The sequence below is a fragment of the Zonotrichia albicollis genome, chromosome Z (assembly GCF_047830755.1).
Source record: "Zonotrichia albicollis isolate bZonAlb1 chromosome Z, bZonAlb1.hap1, whole genome shotgun sequence".
Classification (NCBI taxonomy): Eukaryota; Metazoa; Chordata; class Aves; order Passeriformes; family Passerellidae; genus Zonotrichia; species Zonotrichia albicollis.
Genome location: NC_133860.1, coordinates 17144118 through 17159269, shown reverse-complemented (window position 1 = coordinate 17159269; position 15152 = coordinate 17144118). Strand labels below are relative to the sequence as shown.

Genomic DNA, 15152 nt, shown 5'->3' with positions numbered 1-15152 from the left:
GAACTAGGATCTGTAGGTTGCTCATTCAGTTTAGATACCTAAGACACACACTAGACTCCTAAATACTTTTTCAGACTTATCCTTCAGTTGTCTGAAAGCAACCCCTTCCCCTTCATACTGACAGAATTTTTTTTTCTTTTTTCTTTTTAAAAATCCTATCTCACCTCTCATGTCTGATATGAAGAAATAAGAATCTTAGGCTGACACACGCCTTTCTAAAAGCATTATGTAAGCTTACCTGGCATAGCTGTTCAGTAATATGGCAGAGGGAAACAGTTTGACTTCTGATCCTGAGGCTCTTCATCAGGATCTTATGCTCTGAGAAGGGCAATGTGCACCATTCTGTGGTCTCTAACTTTATAATGGAAGTTTTTCCTGTTGATTTAAATAAAGTAATCCAAGTATTAAAAAGCACTTAAAGTGTCTCAGAGACATTCTGCTGATTAGATGGAGACACTGCACAAGATACTTGGCTCTGCTTTTCCTCTGAAGCCGTGTATTTCATTTGTTTGGGAATTCAGTTAACTCAAGGCAAAAGTTCTTCGTGGGAGGTTTGTAGGGTATTCACTGCATCATTATACATTTCTTTGTTATGGCATTGACTGATTTGTATCATGTTCTTGTGGTGCTCAGCAAGCCTGGGAGCTCAGCCAGGTCTCTTATTACACATTTGACTACAGAAATGAGTACATTTGGGAAGACAGAAGTGTTATTAAACTGAATCATGTTATGTCTTCATTTTTCTGCTTCAGAATAGCATGATTTAGAATGAGTTAAGCCGGGTTTGGGGCCTTTGTGTGAAGGCAGTGAGTTAAAGATGAATCTGGTACAGACAGGGAAGTGATTTCTACAAAATTTCAAAGAAATTGATTAATCTTACAGTAGTCACAGTTTCCTCTTAGCGCATCTGTCAAAAAAAATACCCCAGATCTCTTTAGTGTGATTGCCTCTTGATCTTTAACATAGTTTTATACATTTATGCTCAGTTTGGCTCAGAATCACGTATCAGTCTTAGCAAAAAGATGGCTTCTCCAAGTATTACCCCTTCATATGCAATCTGATCCGAAGATCAAGTTAGCTTGTTTTTTTTGTGACTCATCAAGAACAATAATGTTTCTGCAAGACAGTTCTGGCCTTAAATTCACGACCTAGCGTTCACCTATGCAATTAACTAAATAGAGAATTTCATCTCCAAAGAAATCACTCAGGAAATGATATTATTTTCCACAGGGTTCTGCAGGGATTCTGCGAGGTTAAGACCCCCTCAACCTATGTCTTGTTAAATATTTTCTCATATTTTTCTCTGTTGAAGAGAATAAAAATACATACTTTTGTTTCTAAAGCAGCTAGAGATTTCCTTCTCATACATTTTTTTCTAAATCTCTCCACACTCTAGTCACAGGCCAGAACTGAGCATGCATTATAATACAAGTTGGAACTGCTGCATTGACCAATTTTCTGAGTTTTGATACTATATTTCAATTCAGATCCATTTCTAAATATGTGGAAGATGAAAAATCTCAATCAGAGTAGTCCTAAATAACAATCTCTTTTTATTAAAATTTTTCCTTCAAAACCAAGAAAGAAATATAAGTGCTCCTGGTTAAAATCTTGACAATTTTGCAGGTAATTTTCAAAACAATATCTATTAAAGTGATGCTTTGAGAGAAAACTATTAGGGGAAAAACCCTATTAGAAAACTAATAAAATATTAATCAACTAAAAAGTTATTGAACTAAAAGTGTCAGCACAAAAAAATGAGTAGCAACAGCAACAATTCTACTGGGAACGCAGGTAAATTGAGGCAGGTTAGGTTGGCAGGTGTGAGAATAAGGCACATTTTTTGGAACAAGAAATGTGGTTGAACACAATGAGAAGAAAATGTATGATGAGTAGCTAATGCAAGAGAAAAAATAAATAAAACTATTCAGTAATGAGCCTGGAGGAAAGATGATCCACCCCTAAGCTTTTCTAACTTCTTTATCAGCAACATTAGTTTAATAAAACATTTTATGTTTCCATTTAAGTCCTTACTTTTATAATCATCATTAAAAAAAAAGGCATATATTTGTAGCAAAGACTTTACACACATGAAGATTTTAAGATCTTTTGTGAGTCAATCAACACTGTACTTATTGGGAAGTGCTGTAGCAGGTCAAGTGCCCCAAGGCACATGTGGAAACAGCACCAGGTGTTTTTACATTCCCTGGCATTGCTCTCATCTTGCTTGAGTTGGCTGCCATCTGAAGGGTTATTTCCTGCCCTTTGCTGGTGCATTGGACATGATTACATCAGCAAAGGACAAGATAAAGAGCAGGGCGTTATCATTCTGCTTTTGGCGGCTAAGACTGTGGTGCTTCTCTTTCCAATTCTCCCAGAAGTCTCATGGAGATTTTGAAAAATAAGCAAAAAAGCCACCAGTGTTAGCACCGATCACTGCAAGGTTCACAGAAAGAGAAGCTGTACTTTATAAACTGGGAAGAAACCTGGCAGACCATGCCTGTGTACTCCTGATAATGACAAAGGCGCTAGCGCCAGTGGTGGTGTGCTTTGCTGTGTAAAGGAAGCCCAGTAGTTTGTTCAGGAGTGTTTAATGTGTGCTTACAGCCTGGAGGAAGTTTTTAAGTATCCTCAGAACTCACAAATCCAGCTCATACACTGGGGCTGAGGTTGTCTTTCAGGCTTTATGATAGCAGGGAGTCCAAAAGGACTTAATATGACACTGTCCAAAATGCTGGAATTAAAAGGTTTACTGTGTTTTGGTTATGAATAGACTAATCATTTACAAAAGAAAAGAAAACTATTTTTAAAAGACCTTAAAGACTAATATTTCAAAAATTGAAATGAATGTTATGGAATCTAAATTCTGCAGGAACAAAAGGCTCTGAGATCATTCCCAAATGCCACTATAAAAATATATATAGAACAATTTTATGAGAGACATGAAATATGAAATGAGCTTGGATTTGAATATTGTTACAAGAAGCCAAATAGTAAACTCTAAAGGCTATTTTTTTTACAAGGGAGACATCAACAATGTTAACAATTGTAGGTCTGCTTCAAAGCTCTAACAAAAGCCTTAAACACTTGTAAAATGTTAATAATTTCTAAAGCCATTTGTTCACAACAGGAAAAAATAATTTCATTTCCATGTTTCCTCCTCAGATCATTTAGGCTGGGCTACACTTGAAGTGCTGACCACAGTAAGAACTCCAGACATATAAAAGAGCCTGAGCAGTTATGCTATCTGCCAAAGACAACTGTTAGTTTAAGAAGTTGTATGGTGAAAGCACATCACACCACTTGCTGGGGTCAGACAAATGCACACAATTTAAAGAAAGAGAGAAACCAACCACAACTTAACTAAAATGTTGAAGACCTGGCATTAGTCTCCTATCTTTTTTTCTTTCCAATTCAAAGGTAGGTAATACTTCTCCTTCCACGCTCATGCCTACTAAAAATAGGGTTGAAGCAAAATCAAAGGGATGTTTTCCTGCTAGGTAAGTAAATAACAGTGTAAAGAGCAAGCTGGATCTAAAGAGCTGCTTACAGAGTGGCAATTCTGCTTCAGGGCCAGTTAACACTGCTCTGAGGCTACAAAGCAATTATTCCCTTGATACAGAAGTAAAAAGCAGTTAGGCTTAAACGTCATAGTAAGCAGGAGATCTATTTGCAGCCTAAAAGTTTTCTTCTTAGTCATTCAAGGAATATATCACTGTCTTCAGTAAAAAAGTTACTCAAGGCAGAATTACAAATCAAAACAGAACCTCTTTCTATAACTAAAGATATTCTGAATTAGTCTGATGCATACATCAGGCAAATCTGCTGCTTTAGGTCCATATATTCTTCTCTCTCTCAATATGAAACTCCTTTAATAACTCCAGTTGCTTTCCAAGGAGATTACTGAAATTGGCTCATTTTGAAGACACATTGTAAAAGGTATCTTCTAAGGACTACCCTCTGCTGATTATAACAAGCTGTTGTCAGAGTTTTTTCTGCATCATTGTTATGCTGTACATTTCCATATTCAGTGTCCTTTGCTCTCAGACACTGGAAATCATGGGGCCAATAAACTAAATTGGCCTAACTAAATTAGCCAGTCCAATAACCAATACAGGGGGGGAAATACAGGATCTGACACTGTGCAACCCCAGTGCCTGGACCAACAAAGGCAGAAGAGAGTTTGTAGGGAAGGGAAACAGAAGAACAAGCACTGAGAGAGACTTCTTTTGGGAAAGAGAGAAGTGGTGGGACATTTTTAGGAAAGCCTCACTGTTTATTCAGGAAGAGAGATGGTGCAAAAAACTTCTATTAGCCTTGAAGTTTACTCTTGTGTAAAGGTGAAAGGAAATAAGGATAGGTAAACAGGCAAGACATGCTCATGGTTATCCCAGCCTGTTCAGAAGGAAAAAGAATTGCTGATTTAAAAAAAAAAAAAAAAAAGAAAAAAAGGAAAAAAGGAAAAAGGAAAAAAAAAAAGAAAAAATATAATCTGGGAATCTGGAAATTATAATCTGGAAAGTGTTAATAGGTAGGCAGGCAGAGTTTGCTCACATGGCAGAAGCCACTTTATCTGTGAAAAAGACAGAAGCCTCTTGCAACAGTAAGGAGGGTTCCACTGCAGGACTGTCAATGGAATAAGACTTAGGAAAACTGAAACATTCTCATATTTTAGCTACTACCTCTTCAATTTGAATATTGCTTCTTTACACATGATCTAGTTTTTTAAGCTGGTCCAAGTATGCCATCATTGCCCTTTCATGTGGATTTATAGGACTTTATTGTTTCATTTAAACATTTTGTATGCTGGATTTTTTTTGTGGTCAAAAATTCCAGTGTATATTAGTAATTCTCCTACTGTCTTCTAAGGAGAATTTACAGAATTTTTCCATCAAAACAAAATATATGACAGAGTTGGGGTTGTTCAGCAGGGAGAAGAGAAGGCTTCAGGGGGATCTTAGAAAAGCCTTCCACTGCCTGAAGGAGGCTGCAAGAGAGCTGGAGATGGACTTCCTACCCCTTGTCCTAGTGATGATAATCACCAGACAATGGCTTTGAAGGGAAAGAGGGCAGGTTTAAATTAGATATTGGGAAGAAATTCTTCCCTGTGAGGGTTCTGAGGGACTGGCACAGGTTGTCCAGACAAGTTGTGGCTGCCCCATCAAGGCCAGGTTGGATGGGGCTCTGAGCAACCTGGGATAGTGGAAGCTGTCCCTGCCCATGGCAGCGGGGCTGGAATGAGATGATCTCTTCCAAAACTTTGCAGGATTCTATGATACATTGTAGTGATATTCACCAGTGTGGGGCTTCACCCTATACTCTGGGCTAAAGCAAGAAACTTTCCCCAGAAGGTCTCTTTATTTCTGCAGCTGCTGATAATGTCATTGTCCTCAATAGGACATATGCATGAACCAGAGTTGCTATTCACTTTAGAATTTGTCAAATTCCATCCTCTCCCAAAGTCCCAGATGAATAGTGAGATACTGTTCATCAATTAAGCAAAAATCACGATTAAGCTCTCACTGAGAGAGAATTCTAATAAAGGAGGAGCTAGAAACAGAAGAAAATATCTGGGATAAGAAAAGGTCTAAAGGATAAGAGTCTAAATGATGGCAGCTGGAACTTGCTTTTTTACCAAGGCCTGATTTCCTTAGGTGAAAACACACCGCAGCTGGATGATGGACTCCAGGACATGGAATACATATTGAGATTTGTGTTTGAAATCCTGTGACCTTCCTGGGGAAATGGTCCCCATAAAGTTACAAATTTCTCAGATCAAGTGATTAGACTCCCAATATTACACTGGCACAGATGCATTCAGCTGGTTTGCTCTTAATAATGCCCAGCTGCAGTAGTCACAAGTAAGTAGAAAGATGAGCAATAAATGGAACTGTGGCTGTTCAGTCTTTACCACATTTTGGGCTGATTGTTTCAAGCTTTATTCATGAATTTTCACAATAAAGGTGGCCCAGTTTGTTGCTATCCATACTTCTGTTTTCTTTTTACATGGATCTGCTGCCTTTGACAGCCTCACGCTTGAGCAAAACCAGAACACAGTGTGAAACAATGATAAACTATCTGCTTCTGACCTGTCCGAGGTCATCAAGCAAAACCAAAATACATCACACAAAATTTCCATCTGGAAGCATGAGATGGCTGAGCTGGATGCACAAACCCTGCCAAGCCTTCCCTTAAGTCTCGCCAGGATATTAACTTTGAAATAAAGCTTAGTTTTTCTGAGCTCTGTTTTGAAGATTTCTGCCCTATTCAGAATGTCTGACTTGCCCTTATTTTAAGAAAGAGGTAAAAGCCAGAGAGTGGAATTTGGAAATACATGTGTCATCAGCTCAATTATATTGTTGTCTAAAAGTGAATCATGCTGGCACATAAAACTAAATTATTACAATTACATGATGGGACAGCATTTACACTTTTGCTTGACCCATCTAGTAGCTACAGCCACTAGGATACATTCATTCCACAAAAAATTAACTATTGGTGGCCCGCTGTAAACCCCATTTCTGCACCCTGCCTTAATACAATAAAAAGAAAGAGATTTTTAGGGCCATGAGGAATGTTTCAGAGATCTCCCCTTGTAATACAAGTTTCTAAAATCCCATCCCAAGTTCCTACATACAGGGTCCCATTCCTGCTATATAAAAAATTTACCACCTGGTTTTAAACCTCTAGAAATTCAGGAATTGAGTCAGATCCAATACCAACAGTGCTCAACCCTGACCAACAGCACTACCATACCAGAGAAATCATGAAATGGCTTGATCCAGTGCCTACCTAAGTGAATACAAAATTTTCTGTTGGTTTGAGGAAGAGCTGGTTGGGAAAAGGAAGAGATGTCCAACACTGATTTAGATATCAAAATGGCTAGGTAAATTTTCAGACCTTAAGTTATAAGAATTCATGTTTCTGTGGGGAGGACATGTGGTTTCGTGACTGAACAGCTTCACTTCTTTCAGACTCCTAATAGCATCAAAACAGTTGTTGGATGAAGATAAAAGACATGCACAGACACTGACAAGAAAACGTGTCACAACATTTAGGCTAAAACCTTCAGGTGCAAGTACTAGCCAGTTCTTTGAAAATACTAACTCTTAGAAATATTTTTTTTCTAATTGGTTTTCCACTGCTCTTTGGGAAATGAGGTCTTTTATGGCTCACATTTTTCACTGTGATTCATCACTTTGAAACACTGATCATGTCTGGATTGTTGAAAAGTATGGTGTTTAAAAATAAATAAATAAAAAGTTTTGCCTGAGAATTTCAAACTGGGTGTTCTCTGCCCACATATGGATGGATACATTTTTTTTACTCAGTGCTAAAGAAATATTTAACCAACCCCTTCACTCAACCAAGCTCATCTACGTTAGTGGAAGTGAAGCCACTGACTCCTGACTGACCAAGCTTCTGTTCATTTCAAGGATATTATGTGTCAGATGTACTCAGATTAAAATATCAACTAGAAAAAGATAGGAAATTATCAAAGTTAGCAAGAAACAGGAGATTAATTTGACTGATTTGGGGGATGAAGGCTGGAAAGACATCAAGAAAGCTCCTCCCTGAAAAGGTATTAATGACTGGTGAGCAGGGATGAGTAACAGGAGCTACACACTTATGTGATTGTCAAGAATTTGTGACAAGGTGCCATCACCTTCCTAGCTGCTGTTGTTAGTGAGTCCAGAGCACCAGTGCTTCCACAGGGCCCCAGGCTTTTTCTGTAGGCAGCCAAATGCCTATATGACCAGCTGGAAAAAAGGAGAGCCAAAGTTTTTCAACACACACCACAAGCAAATAGGCCATTGGTGGTTCACTCATGAACAGCAGCATGGGAACCTCTCAGAATGTGTGCAGACACCCAGCCCAAGCAGGGAATCCAGAGCAATGCAGTTGCATGTGTGTGAAAAGTGAGCACGTGTGTGTCACTGCTGATGGAAGAGTGCAATCCCTCTCCAGTCCCTCTGAAAAACTCATACCAACAGTTTTGTGTCAACACAACATAATTAATATCAATTAACATAATCATCAGCATGATGATTTAGCCCATTCACTAGCAAATAAATTATTTGTATCAGATGAGAAGAAAACAGGTGTGCACTGCTAAACCCTCAGAGCATTCTCCCTAACAGCAGAAATCATCAAACCAAATGTTTATTCAGGATTTGCCCAAGTCATACAGCCTGCACAGGGAAAGCTGTAGCAAGCAGCTATGGGTAACAGACATACCTGCACGGTAGGAGCAAAAAGTTTTATCTGTCATCTGTCCAGTTTAGTGGCTACTGCAATGTTAATCCTCTCAGCAGCATATCTAATCTGAACAATTATCTGGAGGAATGTTTGAGTCAGACCTGAATCCATCAGGATCTATCCAACAAGACATTTTCACTCTAGGCCTGTGCTTCTGCTACCAGGCTGCCTCATTCATGCAGCCCTTGGGGGCACCTTGGAAGAGGATGCTAATATGCTCGCGCACTGTTACTCCGTCAGCTTATTAGTCCTTTGCCTTCAGTTTACAATGTCTTTCCAAATTTGAAAAGTTCAAAGTAGGTATTATTTATGAGTTCTTTGGGATTAATGGCACCTATTTTTAGTTTTAAAAGTGGAGCAGATTGTCCAAGCTGGCTGTTCATACTCCTCCTCCTCCAGGGAGAAGCAGAGCCCTCCAAAAAGCAAGTCATCCAGTCAAAAATGGATGTCTAAAATAATTAATCACTCTTTAGTAGCTTCTGTTGTTCTGATAGCAGGGGAAGCTTGGTAAACTAGTTAGTCTACAAGCCCTCTTCTGTCTAAAGTTAGATGAGTCTCATAGAGACTTTTCTATACTTTAAACTGTCCATTATGAGTAGATTGTAACTTTGGAAAAAGTCTCTCTGGTAACTTTAAAAAGCCGCTGAAGGAGGTTAAAAGCTGCACCTGCTATATTAAAACATAAATAATTTTATTCTAAGAAATTGCTCAAGAGCAAATAGACCAGCCAAAAAGAAGAACACAGCAGGTTACAGAATTTCTACCACAGCATGTTGGATGCTTTAAGTTTACATGAGCCCAATCAGAGACCAAAGGACTTCGAGGCACAGGAAACCATGTAGGTTACAAATACACCACACACCTTCAGGAAGCCACACATTGTGACAGACTCACATATTAACCTGCACATACCTTGTCCAACACATCTGCTTTTGGCCAATGCTGAAGAATTTAAACTGAATTTAAAACTCTTGTCTATTAGCATCACCTATCAATAAAGTTTCATCTCAGCTAATTATTTAGACTGAAGCTCTTCCTGCAACTATACCCATAAAACTGGCAATGACAACTGCCTATTTTATTGACTGTATATATACTTTTGGAGTTCTGTTTACCCCTGTTTATGCTTAGAAGATCCTAAAATATGCTCAGCTGAACACTTCTTTGTACTCAGTCTTTCTCTATAATCCACTCTTTTTTTTTTTTTTTTTTTTTTAGGTAAGGTCAGGTGCACTATACAGCCTCCCTCTACTATTTTCGCTGTTCAACCTACTAAAAAGCCACTTGAAACAAGGACAAACTCACAACTTTCATGTGGTCACCGCCACCCTGAGCCAAATAACTTTTTGGTATCTTTGGAGTCTAAGCATCTGGGTTTTAGCTTTACATCCTGTAAAGGAGAGAGATAATATCACAGGGTACAGACAGGAAAAACAGGAGCAAAACAAAACTTTTAATGCAAAAATCCCGAATCAATATTTTCAGATTCCAATGACCCTGTAATGTGACTGTTTGAGTTAGTTTTCAGTAGAAGTTGAGGGATGGTGCAGCAATTGTGAGTTGTATTAGTGGGGCTTGTGGGATGTTTCACTTTTCCTCTTCAGACAGAATTAATCACATAGATGCTCACAAGGGCTTTAAGCAGCTGTGGGTATCAAGTGCTCCCACCAGTTTGGACTAGGAAGATATCCTGCCCCTCCCTTCACTCTGTGATCTGCAACTACACAGTACCACGTCTGGAATATCACCAACATCAGTGATATTCCAGATAAAGTTAATCTCTAGTAACTTGATATACCTCCAAATGTAAGCAGAAACCACAGAAACAGAAAGGGGTAACAAAATAGTAACAGGTCATATCTGGGTATGGTTTTTGTGCAAATTGGAAGTCATCTGAACAGGTCAGGGAAGGTTGATTTTTCTGTTCGCTCAATCCCATAATACAGGATCAAAGGCACATCTGACAAAACTGAAAGGCAAGTCATTTAGAGCTGTTGAAGGTAAGAAATACATAAAAATAAGCTTTTTTTCAATAATAATCCCATAAGTAATGCTAACTTGTTATGGGAGAAAGCCATTATAGGATTCATAGAAACGTTGAGCATTATGTGAATTGTACCAATATCTTCTCTTGCACAAAAAATGATTAAATTTTGGGTCCTCATTCCTCAGTGAATAAGCAACCACCAAGAAATACAATTAGGAAGTTGCCCTTTGGGTATGTTTTACCATAATTTTCTATTCACAATTTTCTTATAGATTCTCCTCAAGATAGTGCTCATTGATATCACTGGAGGTAAGATAAGGATTATGTGAATTTTTGTGTGTTCTAAGAGGCTCATGCCAAAAATCCTTAACAAATTATTTGGGTTCTTATCAACTATGAACTCCATTTGACACCTGTAAAGACTGTTAAAAATGTCATGGCAGCCTTCCAAAGATACCTGAATTTAATCCAAAGGAGAAAAAATCCTGTTGTAGTAAATACTAAAATCTGTGTAAAAAGTGTTTGAAAAATGAAAAGAGAAAATTTTCACTTGCTTTTCTGTATCATTCCCGGCAGTATTAGAAATTATCTAATTATATTAATAATATATGGGATTAATTTGTTCTTTAAGAACTACTTCTATGCAAGAAAAGCTCATATATTTAAGTGACCAGTAAGACAAGACAAAATTTTAGAATTTACTCAGTATTAGATTAGAATAAGTCAAAACACATCCAAGAAAACATGAGATAAACTAAATTAAGTACAAGAAGCAGTACATTCAAAATAAGAGAGCTGAATTAGACGAATCCACCTTCTTTAAAGGGATTGAGAGGCCTGAAATGGGATTCTGCATCCAGTTTAAAAAATAAAAAGGGAACATAAAACAACAGCACTTTTGAAAGATATGGATTACCTGGAATAACAGAATAAAGAGTATTAATAAAAGAGTTACACAGGAGTTTGAGGTCTTAACTTTCTTTAGAAGAAAGAAGACCAAGAAGGACATGACTGTAGCCCTCCAATATACAGAAGACTGCAAACAGATTCACAGTATCACAGAATCACAAAATGGTTATGGTTAGAAGAGACCTTAGAGTTCCCCTTGTTCCAAACCTTTGCCATGGGTGACACCTCCCACCAGACCAGGCTGCTCAGAGCCCCAACCAGCCTGGCCTTGCACAGTGCCAGGGATGGGGCACCCACAGCTTCTCTGGGCAGCTGTGCCAGGCTTCCCCATGCTCTGAGTAAAGAGCTTCTTCCTAATATTTAACTAAATCTACCCTTTTCCAAATAAAATGATGTCTCACTGTTCCCTGTAGCCCTGCACTTTAATAATTTCGTGGTACACAGTAGACAAATCTCAAGGGAAGACTCCTAGTTCCCAGTGGGAAATTCCAGTAGGCTATGCCAAGGCAGACAAAAGAGAGTTTAAGACATGAGAAGATAAAGTGCTTGTAGGTACACTGGAAAAACTGTAGCATACCACACAAGCAGCTTTTGTAATTCCCAAACCTGGTATGTATTCTTCGTTCAAAACTAACATGGCAAAGATGCCAAAACCTACATTGTTTTCTGTGCTGATTTATATTGTGGTTAAAATAGAGAAAGTGCTTACATTTTCATACAAAATATTGAATTCATATACAAAACCTCATTTTTTGTCTTTTGAATTAGTGAAAAGCAAGGCCTTTTGAGATGTTTTAAGGCTGTAATAGGAATGGGCAGTAAGTGCTACTCACCTATCTTAACTGAAAAAGAAAAGGAAAGGTCTAAAAGACAAAGGATGAAGATTCAGTGGCAGAAGCTGCTGCATTACCATAGGCCAATTTCAATGTTTAACATCATATTCCTATTACTTTTCAAAATACTAAGATTTAAATAATTTGATATTATTATGAAAATTTCATTTTCCCATCACTTTTCAGTTGATTTAACTCTCAAATCCTGCTCTTTTTCTATTATGCTTCAATTCAAACTCAGATCATGCATCAAAATCAGATCCATCTGAATTTCATAATATATTCTAAATCTTACTGAGTTAAGCAAGAATCTCTGCTATTTCATAATAATATGTAAGGAAGGAACTGATGAGAAGAAAATTTTCTATCTCATTCACTTTAATTCAGATTCTTCCAACAGTAACAGGGAAAAAAGCACTTCCCTTGCACTATTAAAGAAATAATAGTGAGCTGAATTCTTTCCACGTCAGCCTTATTAAGAAAATTATTTTTCAAGAAGAGACACAATGCTGTCAGGCACCATATTAAGGCAAGACAAGCCACTGCTCATCTGAGAAAAGCAGCTGCTCATTTGTTCTACAACAGGTCCTGCTATGTCACTTTTTGATAGGTTCCTTATCAGCTTGATGATGCACTTCAGGTAAGATCTGGACTTGGGAGCAGCTTTACAAATGATCTGTATAAAGGTGATGGCATCAAGGACATTGCAGACAGCAATGTTGAGGAGCTGGGCAACAATTTCATGTAGCCAGAACAAATATAACCACAAAAAGTCATATAAGCAGATAAGAAAGAGTCAGACAGAGGTGAGAAAGGTGAATACAAAGTTATATTTATATATCAAGTTGAAAATTGTTGCAAAAAACTCAGAGACTCTTTCAGTCAGAAGGGACCTACAGAGACCATCTGCAGTCCAACTGCCTGACCAGGCTGATAAAAGTTAAAGCTTGCAATTCAAGACATTGTCTAAATGCCTCTGAACACTGACAGACTGGGAATATTAATCACGTCTCTAGGAAACCTCTTCTGGTATTTCACCACACCATTTTCAGTGAAACTGCTTTATTTTCCAGGATCTGTATTTATTTGCCAGCATTAACAGCACACAAGAAGCCATGACTTCAGTTCTCTCTGATACCTTTCATCAACTTCCCAATGTGTTCATTGCACATATACACCATTCATAAATGATCTGTAAATAAAGCAGGACATGCAGCCTTTTTAAATTTTGACTTAGAGGAAGAATTTAAAATGCAACAAAAATACTAGTTTTGGTACTTGACTGAAATTCTTAAACTTCACACATCCTTCAATATCCCTTCTCCAGTCACATTAGCATTGAATGCCCTGAAATTTGGCAAGCCTGAACGTGCACTGTGGAACAGTGTTCATGGAGCTTTGTAGGGCATAATCAATTCTTTAAACTTTCTGCTTTGTGTGTACAGCCAGGTCAGGGGGCAACTTACATCCTGGTTTTGCACTAAAATATCTGCTTTAGAATACTTGTAACTACATCCCCCTTTTCTATATAGACTTAATGATAACAGAATAAAGAGGTGGCCATTCCATGTAATTATGTGATTTTGAAATGGTGTCTGGAAAACACAGAAGTCTAACCAAAATAAGAAAATATTATTCCCAGAGGTGAAGCAAATGAATGAATTAACTTGTAATGGTTTGAGAGGGTGCCTCTGAATTCCATCAACTTTCTGTTCGGCTAATATGGTGAGGGCACTCAACTCTTCACAGTCAGTAGGCAAGGAAGGTACTGATCCTGCAAAGCCTAAGTTATAAAATTATGCATGTTTTTGGAATCCTAGGAATGTGCAAAGATTTAGAATTTATACTTCTTGGATTACATTTTTTAACCCAATTAAATATGACTGTGCCAGATGCAGTAGCTGAAATTATAGATTTGCAACAGCTATTTGGAGAATGTTCCAAAGTAGACGTAAATCAAGCACCATGATTATTTTTAAATGAACCAAGAAGCAATTTTTTTTGTTTAACAAAAGTTTTTTAATACCAAAAATTCTTGCATATTTGCATGTGTGTTAGCTGGGCTGTGGATTATATCTACATTGCAAAATAAAGGACCCAGGAAGGAGCAAAAATATGGAGAGCTAGTGAGAGATAACTGCTGTTCCCCTACCACAGGATAGGCAGGGAAGGCAGGATGAATTGTACAGCATGTGCAGATGTGCAGTTCAAGCTCATTCCGACTATTCAAAATCTATGGAGACTGATAATATGTATTTTGAACAGCTCCTGCAAGACCTACTGGACTTCACCAAGCTCAGTCGTGATACCTAAGCCCAGCACACTAACTCACTAAACCTGTGGAAGTCAGAAGGCAAAAATAAGAGAGGGTGTGTTAACAGTATTTTCATACTTCCATTGTTGACAAAACTGGGCTATCTTATCACTGTGGTAACCATTTTCCTAACAGAACCAGGAGTTATGCTCTGTCACTTAGGTAAACACATTCAGAGCCTTCAGCAATGCTCTGTGTGTGGAAAACACAGTATGTCCCTATTTTTGTTATCCCCAGCTTCATAAGAGCAGACAACATGCTGAAAAATGCTGAAAGACATTATAAATTAATTGCAAATTTATTCTGCCTCAGCTTAAGTGGTATTTTCATTGCAGTTCTGCATAGGAAATGGTTCACTGAGAAGGAAAGTTGTGAGAAAATTCCTTGGTTGTATTTGTCATAAGTTTGCATTTTCTTTTCAGCAGCAGAATACAAAATTCTGGTGACAAGTGAATTAGTCAGGCATAAAAGCTACCTTGGCCAATGACTCAATCTTTCTCAGTAACTAGGGGAGAAAGAGCAAAAGTCAGGTAGAAACAGTATTACCAAACTTTCAACAACCTACTCACTGAACGGATGGGTTCAGCATGGATGCATTAGGAGACCAGAATCCCCACGGAAATCAAGGCTTTACCATGGCACCATCAGTTTCCTGTTGCACAGTTATCATTTCCAGCTAGCAGTCCCATGAACTCATCTTTACAGCTGACAGATCTTGTCATAAGGCATAGCCCATCACTATGCTTTTGTATTTATCACAAATCCAAAATGCTGAAGCCACTGTATCTTCCCATGTCTTCTCTGTGGACTTTATTCTATTCATTCCCCTCATAACAATAAGCAAGATTTA

At 38.0% G+C, this 15152-nt stretch overlaps 1 long non-coding RNA gene across 1 annotated transcript in view; it reads right to left on the bottom strand.

Annotated features, from left to right (window-relative positions):
* The window catches only part of LOC141727035 (uncharacterized), a 132012-nt gene that overhangs the window by 89650 nt on the left and 27210 nt on the right, over positions 1-15152 (bottom strand). The window lies entirely within an intron of this gene.